Source organism: Vanacampus margaritifer, chromosome 15 (genome assembly GCF_051991255.1).
Source record: "Vanacampus margaritifer isolate UIUO_Vmar chromosome 15, RoL_Vmar_1.0, whole genome shotgun sequence".
Taxonomy (NCBI): domain Eukaryota; kingdom Metazoa; phylum Chordata; class Actinopteri; order Syngnathiformes; family Syngnathidae; genus Vanacampus; species Vanacampus margaritifer.
Window position 1 is genome coordinate 17,345,712 of NC_135446.1, and position 14,329 is coordinate 17,360,040.

A 14,329-nucleotide genomic window follows, 5' to 3' on the forward strand; every position below is an offset into this window, starting at 1 on the left:
ATCCAGAGGCGCAGGTGCTGCCAACAGGCAGCTTTTACCATCTGCAGTGATGAGTTCAGGGACTGAACAGCGCCGAAAGCGATATGATTATCAACCCTTGAAGAGGAAGATGTAGAACCGGGTTGGGGGGGAAGTAGAGTGAATTATTATTATTTTTTTAGGTGGTTCTTGTAAAAAAAAAAGAAGAAGTTTGAAAACAACGGATTTGGTGACGATGACGAAACAAAACAGACATCTGTTCCTTTAACGTCCTGTGATGTCACACTGCTTCAACTCTGACCAATTGATGGCGCTAAAAAGAAGAAAAAAAAAAACAAAACAAATCGACTCCTCGGCCCGAATGGTTTCCATCATCCAAAGGATGCTGAGGCTGAATCACGCGCCGTCGTATTGAGGTCATAGGCAAGCGTTGCCATGGCGACCTGCTCTCGCTCGGGAGGAGGACACTGCGGCGCGTGCACCGTGCGGCGGGGGCGTGCCGGCAGAGACGCGCACGTCACGGGGGCGCGCGCGCCGAGGCGGTTCACCTCAGCGGCAGACGAGCACAGTTGCTTAGTTAACTGCGCCCGGTTCTTTTGGACCCTCCCGGCGTTCCGTTTGGAGGAATTTAGCGACGACGACGACGACGCGGAGGGCGAACAAAGCCGAGCTGCAATCACAGGTGACCGCTCGGCGATGTCGTATCCGCAGACGCGTCCACGCCGCTCGGACGTTCTGTTCGGGCCTCGAATTGCGCCCGAGGTGGACCCAGCTGCCAGGCGATGAAATAATGAGTGAATGTGTTGCCGTCTTCCTGGAGACGAGGGAGGCTGAGCGCGCACGGATGCGGCTCGGGCTGCTTTAGAGCCCCCTGCTGAGTACCCCCCCTCCCCTTTTTTTTTTAAAGACGCATTTTCATGCTTGTTTGTGGGTTCGGTCTCCCGTGTCATTGGCCCGGTTCGACCCAAGAAGGGAGTGACTGCTGTCATTTTTTTTTCTTTTTTTGTATTTTTTTTTCTTTGTTTTTATAGTCATTGCTGCTTGAATGGGCTTTTTTGGCAAGTGGAGGACACAATCCGAGTAGACAAGAAAGGACATTAGTGGGAACCTGGCTCTCCACCAGCACCTGGGGATCCCAAATTAACAGGTAGGATGAAGTGTTTCACACATATGTGTTCTCTTTGCTGCTTCACACTGTTAAATGAATGCACGTGTGATATGCAAATAGCAGAAATACACATTGTCCAAATCATATTTGTTCATATTTTGTCTCTACTCATTTCCTGAACACCTCATGTGACTTAAACAGGCTTCCATTAATTTACGCCAATGCAAATTGCTCTCAGTCCTCATCCCAAGTGTGCACACTGCGGTGTCGTGCGTGTGCCATGTAGTCCCCTTCGCGTTCTTAAACTGGTTTGTGAGAAACCCCAAAACAGGAAACACCATAGCTATGAGCGCATGCACGTTTCCAGATGCACGGCACAAAAAGAATGGGCCGCATTGATATGCCGCGCAGGCTGCTGTCTGTTGTGGCCCGCTCGGATCAACGGGGGCCTGCTAGATGACAGGATTCAGCGGGGACAAGAAGACCACTGTTCTCATCCGCAGCCTGGCTCGGCTCGGCTTCTTTTTTTCTTCTTAATGCAGCTCCTGCGCGGTCGCTGTGGATATGTGACGGACAGAAAGAAAACATCTGCTAATCGGGAAAAAAAAAAAAAAAAAGATCATATGCTAAATGGCATGATTGAGGGGTAAAAAAAAAAAGGAATTTCAGACATATTTGGCATGCTAATTTCAGGACCTCACGAGTAGTAACTTGTTCTAAAAATAACTCACCGGTGATGGGACATTGTGATTTCCTAGCAAGGTTGTAGAAATGATCGTTTGAAAATGTAAACAGTTTCCTACCTTGTTAAAGCATTAACATAATCAGTATCTTTACTTAGATTAATACCATAAATATTAATAATAACATCATTTAAGGTATTTGGACGTTTCCAGGAGCGTGCATGAAACTGCTAGCCCTTTGCGCTAATCAGTGCTCAAGATGTAGCTCTCACTTCCCAAATCAACAGTTTTGTTGTTTATTGCTTTATTTTACCCCCCCCCCCCTCCAATAAGCCACCATGTTTATTTGATTGCTCAGCAAAGGCAAGGGCAGTCTGTCCTGTCATGTAAACACTTGACATGCTCGCTAACACTTAACCCGTTAAATGAAAACCGCCTTGTTTCTTCACCCGTCAAGACAATATGGATTTGTGAGACTTAAGTGTGCAAGCCAGCAAGCGCCTCTCTCTCTGTTTATTGCCTTTGGTCATCATTTCTGTATGCGGTGCTTTCTGTGCTTACTGTGTATTTGTCCGGGGCTTTCTTTGTCGAGAACTGGCTGGCTCCAATGTGCCTCGTTGCACTGCAGCAACCGAAATGAAATGTAGGAGAGACTGGAGTTTTGTCAGTTTTTTTTTTTTTTTGCTGGAGTACACATAGAAGGTGTTATTGGAAACAAAATACATATCGGATGCTACTATGCTCGAAGTTCTTTGGTTGCTTTCCTTACAAAGGAGAAAGAACCACAATCTACAAGAACAATAAATTGTGCGTTTCCAGGAAACTCCCATGTGAATGAAACGGCTCCAGTTTCCATTTGCCTTATCCGTGTCTTCGGACCTCACTCATCCTGTTAGCGGCGGCTTCGTTAAGAAGGTGAGAGCTCGGGTTGAACTCTCCGCTGCTCTCTTCTTGGCACTTGTGGGCCCGCCACACTGGTTCAGAGCGGGTGACACCGGCCGGGATCAATGAACATTTGTTGGTCTTCTCGAAGAGATAAAAAGCTAATGGAGGCACAGCCGAGATTTTAAATAAACCCAACAAACGTTTATTTGAATGTATACTGATTCAAAATCAGTTTTAACGTTATATTAGCATTCCTAGATTGTGCTTAACTCATTCACTGCCATTGACGGCTATAGACGTCAAAAATTCATTTGAACTATTTCTATTAGTTTTCCACTTTTTCCCCTTTTGTTAATAAGAGTATGAAAACCTAAATACAAAAAAAAAAGTTGAACATTTCGAACAGATATAAAATTTGTGATTAATCGTGAGTTAATTATTAAAGTCATGTGATGAATTACAATTAAAAAAATTAATCGCCTGGCGCGATAAAAAAAGAAAGAAAAGATAATTAAAAATTAGGGCCGCCAGGCGATTAAAAATTTTAATTGTAATTAATCACATGACTTCACTAGTTAACTCACGATTAATCACAAATTTTATATCTGTTCTAAATGTTCAATAAAAAAATCTAGGTTTTCACACTCTTGTTAACAAAAGTGGAAAAATAAAGTTAAACTAACAGAAATAGTTCAAATTAATTTTTGACGTCTATAGCCGTCAATGGCAGTGAATGAGTTAACTGCCACAATTAAGTCGTTGGCAGCTATTGTAAACATTTCCTGTAAACCGCCCATCCTGCATTCTGCCACTTGTGCAAAATGACAACTCACAAAAACAGAACATAAGAACAACTGCTTTTAATAATCCAAATGATGATTAATCAAATTAATTTCATTTATTGCCCAGCGCAGGTGAAAAAAACAAACAAAACATAAGGAAGGGAAATGGATGTATCGTATTGGTATTTTTACGATTGCTGTCCTAAATGCACGTTGACATACATGAAGCCGTTTCCATTGAACGATTAGATCATTCCAATCCCACATTATCGCATTGTCGGGCTGCCAGACTTTCACCGTCAGCACGTCAGACATTAATGAAACCAAGAGTCCGCTTTCTCACGTGGCGACTTCGCGAGCCTCCTTTCGGGCCGGCAAATTTGTGTGCGTGCGCCGACGTTTTTTTTTTTTTCCGCCGGGCAAGTCGGGCGGCGGCTGACAGTGACGAACGAGCGCCTCGGTGTCAGCGTCGGACTTTCACGCTCAGCTGGTGCCGAGCAGCCCATGATGGTTGTTGTCACTGTCACAATCGGCGGAGGATGAACAAGTGACACGTGTGTGTGTGTGAGAATACACAAACACACAAGTGATGACGCCGCCTCGGAATTTTGGGCTGCTTTTTTGCACCGATTTGTTGTTTTGGCGTTGATATTTGCTGCGTGTGTCCTCCATCCCTGAGAGGGGAAAAAAAAAAATCGTGAACCATTAATCCGTGGCGATTCAAGGCCGGAGCATGTCCTTTGGTGACAAATGTTACCCAATGCGAGACCCCCTTTTCAGCCCTGAATCTGTTTTGCAAAGGTAGCAGTCGGCACGTAAATGTCAGCGGCTCGCGCTGAACTTTACGGCACGCACCTATCTACTTGGCCTGCAGCTTTATCATCCTGGTGGGAAAAATAAAGCCCGCGCGGCGCCCTTCGTGAGTCACATACGCACAATCTTTAACTACCTGAGGTTGGGGAAAAAAAAAAAAAAAGAAATGCGGATTTTAATGCAGGGAAGCTAAAAGATGCATGAACGTACAAGACACGCAGTTCAGCTTTAGAGGAAGAAAGATGGCCGTCGTCGTCTGCCTAATTAGCCCCGCTAAGGGAGTGTAACCTTGATCACATGCTAGTGGCAAAGCAGATTGCCTCGCTGGGATGCGTGTTAGTGCGTATCACTTGGAAAAACAGCTGGCGGGATTGGACGGGGGGTGCCGGGGCCCGGTCGGGTGGAGGGTTTGTTGCTTGCTGTTGAGGGCGAAGAAAGCGGCGCGGCGCTCCCCCGGCGCCCACATAAAACGTTCTCGGCCCACTCCAGGGACTTGGAAGCAAGGGATGGAAGAGGCGATTTCAAAGCCTGCAAATCAGCAGGATTATTTTATTTTTTTTCCCACTTCCACCTCCCACACATGCGCTCTTGTGCGGAGTAAACATTTTCAAGTAGAGGCTCGGACCGCGGACCGGAGTCGACATCCTGGACCTAGCTTGACACGTCCTCTTCCTTCCCATTACGAATTTTGGTTGATGAGTAAATATCGGAATCGATTTGTTCCAAAGGTCTCCCCAAGACCGCCCCACGGATTGCCTCTTTGACAACTTATTTTTTTTACGAGACTTTGACAAATCCGAAGGAGGGCAACGTTTGTATTGATCCTCGAGCAGAGATCATCACTAACATAAACAAATTCCCCCGAGAGAATGATTGGGTGGCACTCGTCCATTTCATTACGGTTTGAAGCCTCCATGTTGGACTCGATGTGCTCCAGATCTAAACGGTTTACCCCCCCCCCCCCCCTCCCTTGCGCCCCCGGCCCTCCCTATTTCTCCCCTCTCCACTTAATTAACCCATTGATCAGGGCGCACATAAATTACCCTTCCAGAAAGGCCTTTAAAGAAGACTCTGCCGTCTCTTCACGCCTCTCACTCTCCGCAATTTGCTGCCGCCCGTGCCAGCGAGGTCCCTCGGCCAAACTCGAACCTCAGTTGTCTCGTGATTTGCGGCAGAAGATATTTCAAGTCTGTCAGTTGTTTTTTTCTTTTCTTCTTCCCAAATTCACTGTCGATAAACGGGGACGGTGGACACGGGATTGGAAGTAGCTCGGAAGTTGGGTGCAGGTCAATGCTGCTCTTGTACAACCCCCTCGATTCATTAGACTCACATAGCGCAACCTTTTCATGGCAGCCCTCTTGTGGCTCAAAAGCTCTCCCCCCCTCCCTCTCTTCCTTCCTCTCTATCTTTTTCTTTTGGCCTGTGCCTGACTCGAGTGGGACGCCGTGTCTCTGCTGGGAGATTTGCTCAATTAGGAGGATCTCGGAGGTCATTGTCGTCAAGGACCCGCCACTGTTTGCTCCATCCTGCCTCTCCTCTTTTTTTTTTTTCCTGTTTACATCCAAATCCCAATTGCAGTGAATTGGATTAGTCCGAGACGTATCAAATTCGGAAATAGTAAAATAATCATTGGACTGGCGAAGACGTGTAGTAGTTGACGGTGAATCGGAGCTGACGTTAGCTAGCAGACTAGCCGACATGTTTTGCGATATTACTCAAAGAAAACACAGCTAAACATTTTATACATAGATGTGAGAAAATGTCTTCCACTTCCTGATAAAAGAAGTTTGGCTCATTAATCTCAGCTGTAACACAGTTCTCGTCAGGTTCTACATTCACTGTAGGTTAGCAGTTAGCATCACTGTTTTCTTTTCGCGCTTGGTGTTTCCCTTGATTTTCTTGTCCTCCTTTAGCGACTTAGTCAATTGTAGCTTGTTAGCTAGTTTAGCCACGCCAGCCACCGCGACTCTCAGCTGACGAAGAGTGAGTTAGTTTAGCACCTAGCAATTAGCTAAACCTAGCTAATTGTAGGTTAGCAATTAGCATCCCTGTTTTCTTTTCGCGCTCGGTGTTCCTCTTGATTTCCTTGTCCTCCTCTAGCGATTTAGTCAATTGTAGCTCGTTAGCTAGTTTAGCCACGCTAGCCACCGCGACTCTCAGCTGACGAAGAGTGAGTTAGTTTAGCACCTAGCAATTAGCTAAACCTAGCTAATTGTAGGTTAGCAATTAGCATCACTGTTTTCTTTTCGCGCTTGCTGTTTCCCTTGATTTCGTTGTCCTCCTTTAGCGATTTAGTCAATTTTAGCTTGTTAGCTATTTTAGCCACGCTAGCCACCGCGACTCTCAGCTGACGAAGAGTGAGTTAGTTTAGCACCTAGCAATTAGCTAAACCTAGCTAATTGTAGGTTAGTAATTAGCATCACTGTTTTCTTTTCGCGCTTGGTGTTTCCCTTGATTTCCTTGTCCTCCTTTAGCAACTTAGTCAATTGTAGCTTGTTAGCTAGTTTAGCCACGCCAGCCACCGCGACTCTGAGCTGACGAAGAGTGAGTTAGCTTAGCACCTAGCAATTAGCTAGGTGCTAAACCTAGCTAATTGTAGGTTAGCAATTAGCATCCCTGTTTTCTTTTTGCGCTCGGTGTTTCTCTTGATTTCCTTGCCCTCCTTTAGCGATTTAGTCAATTGTAGCTCGTTAGCTAGTTTAGCCACGCCAGCCACCGCGACTCTCAGCTGACGAAGAGTGAGTTAGTTTAGCACCTAGCAATTAGCTAAACCTAGCTAATTGTAGGTTAGCAATTAGCATCCCTGTTTTCTTTTCGCGCTCGGTGTTCCTCTTGATTTCCTTGTCCTCCTTTAGCGACTTAGTCAATTGTAGCTCGTTAGCTAGTTTAGCCACGCTAGCCACCGCGACTCTCAGCTGACAAAGAGTGAGTTAGTTTAGCACCTAGCATTCCCCCGGTAGCGTTGTCAGTAGAGTCCAAATCTCCAACTGCATATACGCACACCCGTAAATTATGCCAACTGTTTACAAATATGATGAAAATGGTTAATATGTTAAAATAACTCCTCTTTTATAGCTTTAAAGCTTCTTTGCTTCGACGCTGGTGTCAATTTGTTTACCCACGCGGATGATAATTCAAACCTCTGTGTTGTTGTGGATTCCGTCGATATTTCTCAACTCAGCACTAGGCTGTCTGATAGCATGAAAATACACACAAAGCCGCGTGCGTCCCATGCGGTCCCTAATATAAAAGCGAGTGAAGATTTAACGATACGGAATGCCTGCAGGGCTGAGGAAAGCAGAGCATGCCCAGGAGGTGCTGGATGTATTCCGCCTTGCGCACGCAGTGTACCGCTGTTGCTATGGCTCCTGGGAAACCATTTTTATGCCTTTCGACATTGTAAAAATGTTAAAGTATGTTTTCTTGTACTCTGAGCATTTTGTGTCACCTGCTGCTGTTGTGTGGATGATAGCGCAAATGTTCTGGGGGGTGAAGCGCGCTCTTCTTTGGGCGTCTGGGCACATTAAGTCGCCTAAGTGGCTCTCCCGGCTCCCGCGGCTCGGCCTGTCATGCGCACGCAGGTTTACTAGCCTCGGGTGCATTTCACTGTCGCTGTCACTGCGGCGTGAGGGTAAATATGTTTTGGGGAATAATCGGCTCTGCCAAGTGCCTCCGTTACCCCCGGAGTCTTGCCCTGCGCAACAGTTGTGACGCTGTTACATTTGGTCATGTCAAAGCTTGAATTCAAGGTCAGTCACGGCAGATGCGGATTCGCAGGCCCAGCGCCGAGAACAAGTTAAATATGACTCTTCCGGAGAGGAAAATGCTCCCTTGGGGGTTCCACCAGCCCAGGTGAGCGATAAGACTATCAAGCAGGCAGTGGGGCTTTTCTATGGTGAAAAATGGAGCGCCAACAACTTTAGAGAGGCTGTACCAAACTGCATTGATCCTGCTTACTGTCTCTTTCTTTTTTTTCTTCTTTTTTTTTTGGAGAGCTCAGTATTGTTCATTCGTTAATTTTACCGATTTGACATGTCATCATCATTGCTCTCTCTTTTTCTTTTTTTTTTTGTATGTGGGTGAGTTACTGTATGTGCGTGTGTGCGTATTCATTGGTTCACCTAAAACCTATTTTAAAAAATCCCATACCGTTCACCTAAACCGAACACTTCCGGCCAGAGTCGTGAGGCCGTCAGGAGACCCGAGGAAGGACCAAAGAAAAGAAAGGAAAAGTGAAATCCAGCACCGACCAGACACCACCTACCAGGCCACCAACCAGAGTACTGTCTCTTTCAAAGCCAAGCTGCACGGACACATGTACTACTTACCTAACCGTCAATTGCAGAAATGTGGATCAAAAGAGTCAATCCTTTCCCTGACATGCTTTATTTCCGGGTACTTGTTGCTGGGTAGCATTTGGGGAGCGCAATCACAATCAATAACAGTACTCGCATTCATATATTCTTTATCCTCTGTGATGAGCTTAGAGGAGGCAGGTCCTAGAGGCAGATTAGGTTAGCGTGTAGCTGCACAGAACTGCTTCGTCCTGCTACTGCAACACCTAAATGCTCCCTCGGGACCATCCCGTAATCCTAAAGCCGGGAGGACGCCACTCATTTGAAGCTCTTTAACCTGAGGGGGAAAAAAAATGCAAATGAGAATGATCCTATAGCTACATACGCGCCAACATGCGTGCTACCGAAAAGATACATGTTATATATTTTATTTTTTATTTATTTATTTTTTCTTCTGGAGAGCTCAGTATTGTTCATTCGGTAATTTTACCGATTTGACATGTCATCATCATTGCTCTCTTTTTTATTTATTTTTATTTTTATTTTTTAATTATTATTATTTTTTTTTAGTATGTGCGTGTGAGCGTGTGTGTATTCATTAGTTCACCTAAAACCTATTTAAAAAATCCCATACCGTTCACCTAAACCGAACACTTCCAGCCAGAGTCGTGAGGCCGACAGGAGACCCGAGGAAGGATCAAAGAAAAGAAAGGAAAGATACATGTTATAGATGACATGGATGTGGTGGCGAGCGATGACTTTTAGCGGCCCGACCCTCCCATCGCTAGCCCCTGTGCATTAGCGCTCGGCCCCTCACCTCGGAGAATGCCGGAGACGGAGGATGGAAGGAGATGACGAGGTGGGCGAAAAACGAGCATGTGTGGGATGGCGAAGGGAATGCAGGATGAGGGGGAGCGTAAAAGCGAAAGAGCTGAAAGGGAGAGTTTTGGTGCATGGGGGGAAATGTGTGTGGGGTGGGGGGGGGGGGGGGGGGTTGGAGGCTGCGGCAACAAGATGAGACTCTTAAAGCAAGAGGGAATGGACAAAGCTGCAACGCTGGATAAAAGCCCACGATGGAGATTTGATACTGTGAAAGAGACAGAGAGAGTGCATTAGGGAACAAAACCATGAATGATGCATCAAAGGTTCCACTGTTTGAGTTATTGGGGCTGAGACGGTGCAGGTCGCTTGAAAGGAATATAATAAAAACAATTTTTAAAAAAGACGAGTGTCAACACGAGAGAAATGGAGGATTAGAGAGAGAGAGAGAGAGAATATATGAGAGAGAAAATGAGAGATAATCTGATTAAAATTGAAGATAGGTCATTACTCCAGTTCTCCACACATGCACCTGGACACTACATTTCATTTGATTGGACTCTTCTTCACTGCCGACTCACATCCACTCATGTCTTTGAGTTTGAAATTTGACTGAGATAAGATTATTTTTTGTCCGCCCCACGATAATCTTTCACTCTGGCCACCCGGTGACGCCGCTCGCTCCACTACGCGGCTAGCAATTATTATATATATATATATATATATATATAAAATACATTATGATGAGGTTAGGGCCTTGTTTTCCCTGTGAGATTTTGGCCATCCCCGTTGGAAAGATTAGCCAGGATGGGAAGCAGCAAGTGAGCCTTTCAGCCTGATCAGCTCGGAGGTGCTGGTGCGTGGATAAACATTTGACAGCATCCTCTTTTCGTTCCTTGTGAGCAGAAAGTAGGGCTGATTAGACACTGCAACCAAAAACTTCCGGATGAACCTCAATTGCTTTATAACCTACTTCTCTAAACTTTGAAAGCAGATATCAAACTATTTAATATTTCAGTAATTTGCACATCTTTAAAACAAGTTTCACTTCTTTCTGGCCCCTTTCATTTTTTTTTAAAGAATGAAATAAAAGTTTAAATGGAATTGCATTTGTCTTTTACAATGGAACATCAGTTTTACTGATTAATCTATCCCATAAAATCAAACTAAAACCGCATGGTACGCAAACCAAAGCAGTATTACCCATAGAAAATAATGGTAATCCAGTTAATCCGTTCCAGACATTCGAAATACTCTTGATGGTGTTTACAGCGAGGATGGCAAATAAATAAAGGGAGCCATTTTTGTGCTTTGCTACAAGATCTTTCTTGAATTCTATTGTTGCTCGTTTTTTCATCAAATTGCTGACACTCAAAACTTTCTGTCGTATTGTGTAAAAAGGGTTCAACAAATGGCAGCTTTAATGAACAATTTAAGGCAATAACAAGTCTCCCGGTCTACTGGTCCGACTGATTTAATCAGATGACACATATAACTGCCAATTTGTCATTTCTTTCAACATAAGATGAAATAATAAATCAAAGCAGCTACTTTATTTCTCCCTGATTAATTTCTCCGGTTTTAAGTTCGACAAAGTATTATGAAACAGTCAAAAATTCTGCCTGTAATTCATATTTTATAATCTCGTAATTGTTAAGGACCAAAAAACCCAAAACAGTTATTTTATTTATTATATGTTTTTTTTTTTTTAATCAATCAACCTGTTAATCGCTTGCCAAATATCGGAATTAGCATCGGCTTCAAAAAGTGGATAGTTTGTGCTTTATTATTATTATTATTATTACGTTTGACTGTTAAAATGCCTCCATGTGGCCAAAAAAAGTGGAATTCTACTGTGTGGTTTTAATTTAAAAGTCTAACTTTAATCAGGATGTGCTACACCGACCTTGACTTAACACTTGCCACTTAACACATTTTTTTTGTATCAAAACAGAGCCAAAAATGTGTTTAAAAAAATAAAAAGCTTCCACTGTATTTATTATTATCCCATCGTCCTGTATCCTTCCATTTTTGATTGTCCGGGAGAACTTCACTTTCAGAAAGATTGAAAGAGACGAACTCAAGCATGCAAATGCAAATGGAGGATCCTTTAAGACCCCGTGCGTCCCTATTTTTAAACACCGCCGGTACATAACACAAGAGCACAGTAGACCCCCCCCCCCCCTCCGTCTTAGCTCAAGGGCACCATACAAGGACATATTGAACATGCACTTAAGCATGCTATTTGCTAGCACGCTAACATGCGGTAAGGACGCACAAAGATTTTGACAGCACAAGCTGGGCTATTCTCAGCCTCGCATACACAAGTTTGCTCAAATCGGAGAACAGCCCAATTCCTCTTACTATGACTGTTACTATTCCCGCCATTTTCTTTCTATCATAAGCACACAGTGTGTGCACTCGCACGTCATTGCAGCTGCTCTGCATATTCATCAGTGAGTCGTGTGCCAAAGCGGTGGCAGCACTCCACGTCTAACAGCAGGCTAATGCAGCCATTTAAATACTGCTTCGACCCCCCCCCTCCACCCCCACCCCCTCCCTCTCCACTGCACCACCCTCTGCTTTCTGTCTGCTCCAATTTACTATACATAGACATGTAATGTGCATTTAATGTCATTTGGAGGCAGACAGACCTAAACAGACGGAGAGCGGCGCAAAGGCCAATTGGGAGTCGTTCCCTGCCAAAACTAAGGGCGCGCAAGGTCGCCGGTGGGGGGGGGGGAGCTGATGATGAGGACGAGGAGGAGGAGGAGGAGGAAAATTCCCGGGGGGAGCAGAGGTGAGGCTCCGCAGCCCGTGGCGGCCTTGATGACTCAGCGGTGGAAGCCTGCATAATTGGAGGCGCGCTCTGGGTCCCCGCCATGGTTCGAGCGCCGTGCGCATGAAATATTCAATGAGACATTTTGGGCCGACTTGTACCGGGGACAGGCGAAAAAGGGCATCTGTGTCCAAATATATGAAACTCCACTTTGCAGTGACGGCGGCCGTCTGTATTGTATTGACGCGTATTAAGGATTAGAAACGGGTTGGTCGATGGTGGGGGGGGATATAAAATTTATATGATAAAGCTAAATGCTAACAAAGCTAACTTCACTTGCTCTGGCCAACCAATCAGAGTAAAGATTAATGTGGTTTATGTATACTGTAAGTAGACGTTTACAATGTTTGTAGAAATTGCGCCTGAAGGCCGAAAGGCAACATTGATGCTTGTGGAATGACTTTGAATGATAGAATGACCTTGTATGATGACCTGGTATGATCTGAATCTGAGCATGTGAAAAATGCATTTGGTCAAATATAGTTGGAAACTAGAGGTGAATATGTACAAGTTTTGATCTTTAGAAAATTTTGTCTTTTTGTTAATGGAATAATAAATTAGATGGCCTGAATTGATTGGTCATATTGAGGGAGGAATGAATAATGTAGAATGTGTCCTAATAATGGGATTTTTTTTTTGCATGTGCAAAATTTTGGCATGTTGAAAATCACTCAATGGTGAATTGACTGACCTAAATGATGTCAATTTCAAATGGGAACGATGTGAATCTGTTTTGTTCAATATCTCATTAGGAATGAATAGGGATTTTTTTTTTTTGGGGGGGGGGGGGGGGGGGTAAAATATTGAAAGTGGATTTTTTGGCATGTTGAAAAAGGGTTCTCCGAGTGAATTAAAATTTCGGATGGAAATGAGTAATAAATGCACCATTGTTAATGACTGGTTAACAAGCTTTGGGGAAAACTGTTCCTCAATGGAAATGAATGGTGAATTTTTGGGTGAAAAATGTTGAATTTCGGAAAAAGTGTGACTATTTGGAATGAGAAAAATAATAGCCCCCGTGGCGTGATTTTTCGGAATATGTTCAAATTGGAACGATGTGAATGTAGTGAATTATATAGGAGGAGATGCACTGGTTAACAAGCTTTGGGGAAAACTGTTCGTCATTGGAATGAATGTTGAATTTGGGAAAAAGTGTGACTATTTGGAATGAGAAAAATAATAGCCCCCGTGGCGTGATTTTTTTGGAATATGTTCAAATTGGAACGATGTGAATGTGGTGAATTATATAGGAGGAGATGCACTGGTTAACAAGCTTTGGGGAAAACTGTTCGTCATTGGAAATGAATGGTGAATTTTTGGGTGAAAAATGTTGAATTTCGGGAAAAGTGTGACTATTTGGAATGAGAAAAATAATAGCCCCCGTGGCGAGATTTTTTGGAATATGTTCAAATTGGAACGATGTGAATGTGGTGAATTATATAGGAGGAGATGCACTGGTTAACAAGCTTTGGGGAAAACTGTTCCTCAATGGAAATGAATGGTGAATTTTTGGGTGAAAAATGTTGAATTCTGGAAAAAGTGGGACTATTTGGAATGAGAAAAATAATAGCCCCCGTGGCGTGATTTTTTGGAATATTTTCAAATTGGAACGATGTGAATGTGGTGAATTATATAGGAGGAGATGCACTGGTTAACAAGCTTTGGGGAAAACTGTTCCTCAATGGAAATGAATGGTGAATTTTTGGGTGAAAAATGTTGAATTCTGGAAAAAGTGGGACTATTTGGAATGAGAAAAATAATAGCCCCCGTGGCGTGATTTTTTGGAATATTTTCAAATTGGAACGATGTGAATGTGGTGAATTATATAGGAGGAGATGCACGTCAAAAAAAAAAATTGGATATCGTGACCAAATGTGTGTGGGTTCACTGTGATGCAGATGTCAAAAAAGTCCATTGTGGGGGGAAAAAAAAAGCCTAACCAAATCACAATGGCAGGATTACACTATTCAGATTGGAGTTGTCGGTCAGTGCTTCGAGTTGCTTGCAACAAGTAGTGTCATATTTCTGTAACGTCGATGGAGCAGTCTTGGACGCCTTGTCAACAATTTGTTCACATAAATGAACTTTATTTTAAAGTTGAAAGAAATCTAAAGGCACTTTGTTCA

The 14,329-nt window shown here is 43.9% G+C and overlaps 1 protein-coding gene across 5 annotated transcripts in view; it reads left to right on the forward strand.

The window, feature by feature from the left end:
- Window positions 1-453: 453 nt before the first annotated feature.
- nlgn2a (neuroligin 2a) overlaps window positions 454-14,329 on the forward strand; it is a 68,751-nt gene continuing 54,875 nt past the window's right edge. For 2 of the 5 annotated variants that reach the window (XM_077545218.1, XM_077545220.1), the window contains exon 1: window positions 454-1,126. The gene's annotated coding sequence lies outside the window, so the exon portion shown is untranslated. The remainder of the gene's footprint in view (window positions 1,127-14,329) is intronic. The other 3 variants (XM_077545221.1, XM_077545222.1, XM_077545219.1) reach the window with 2 other exon arrangements.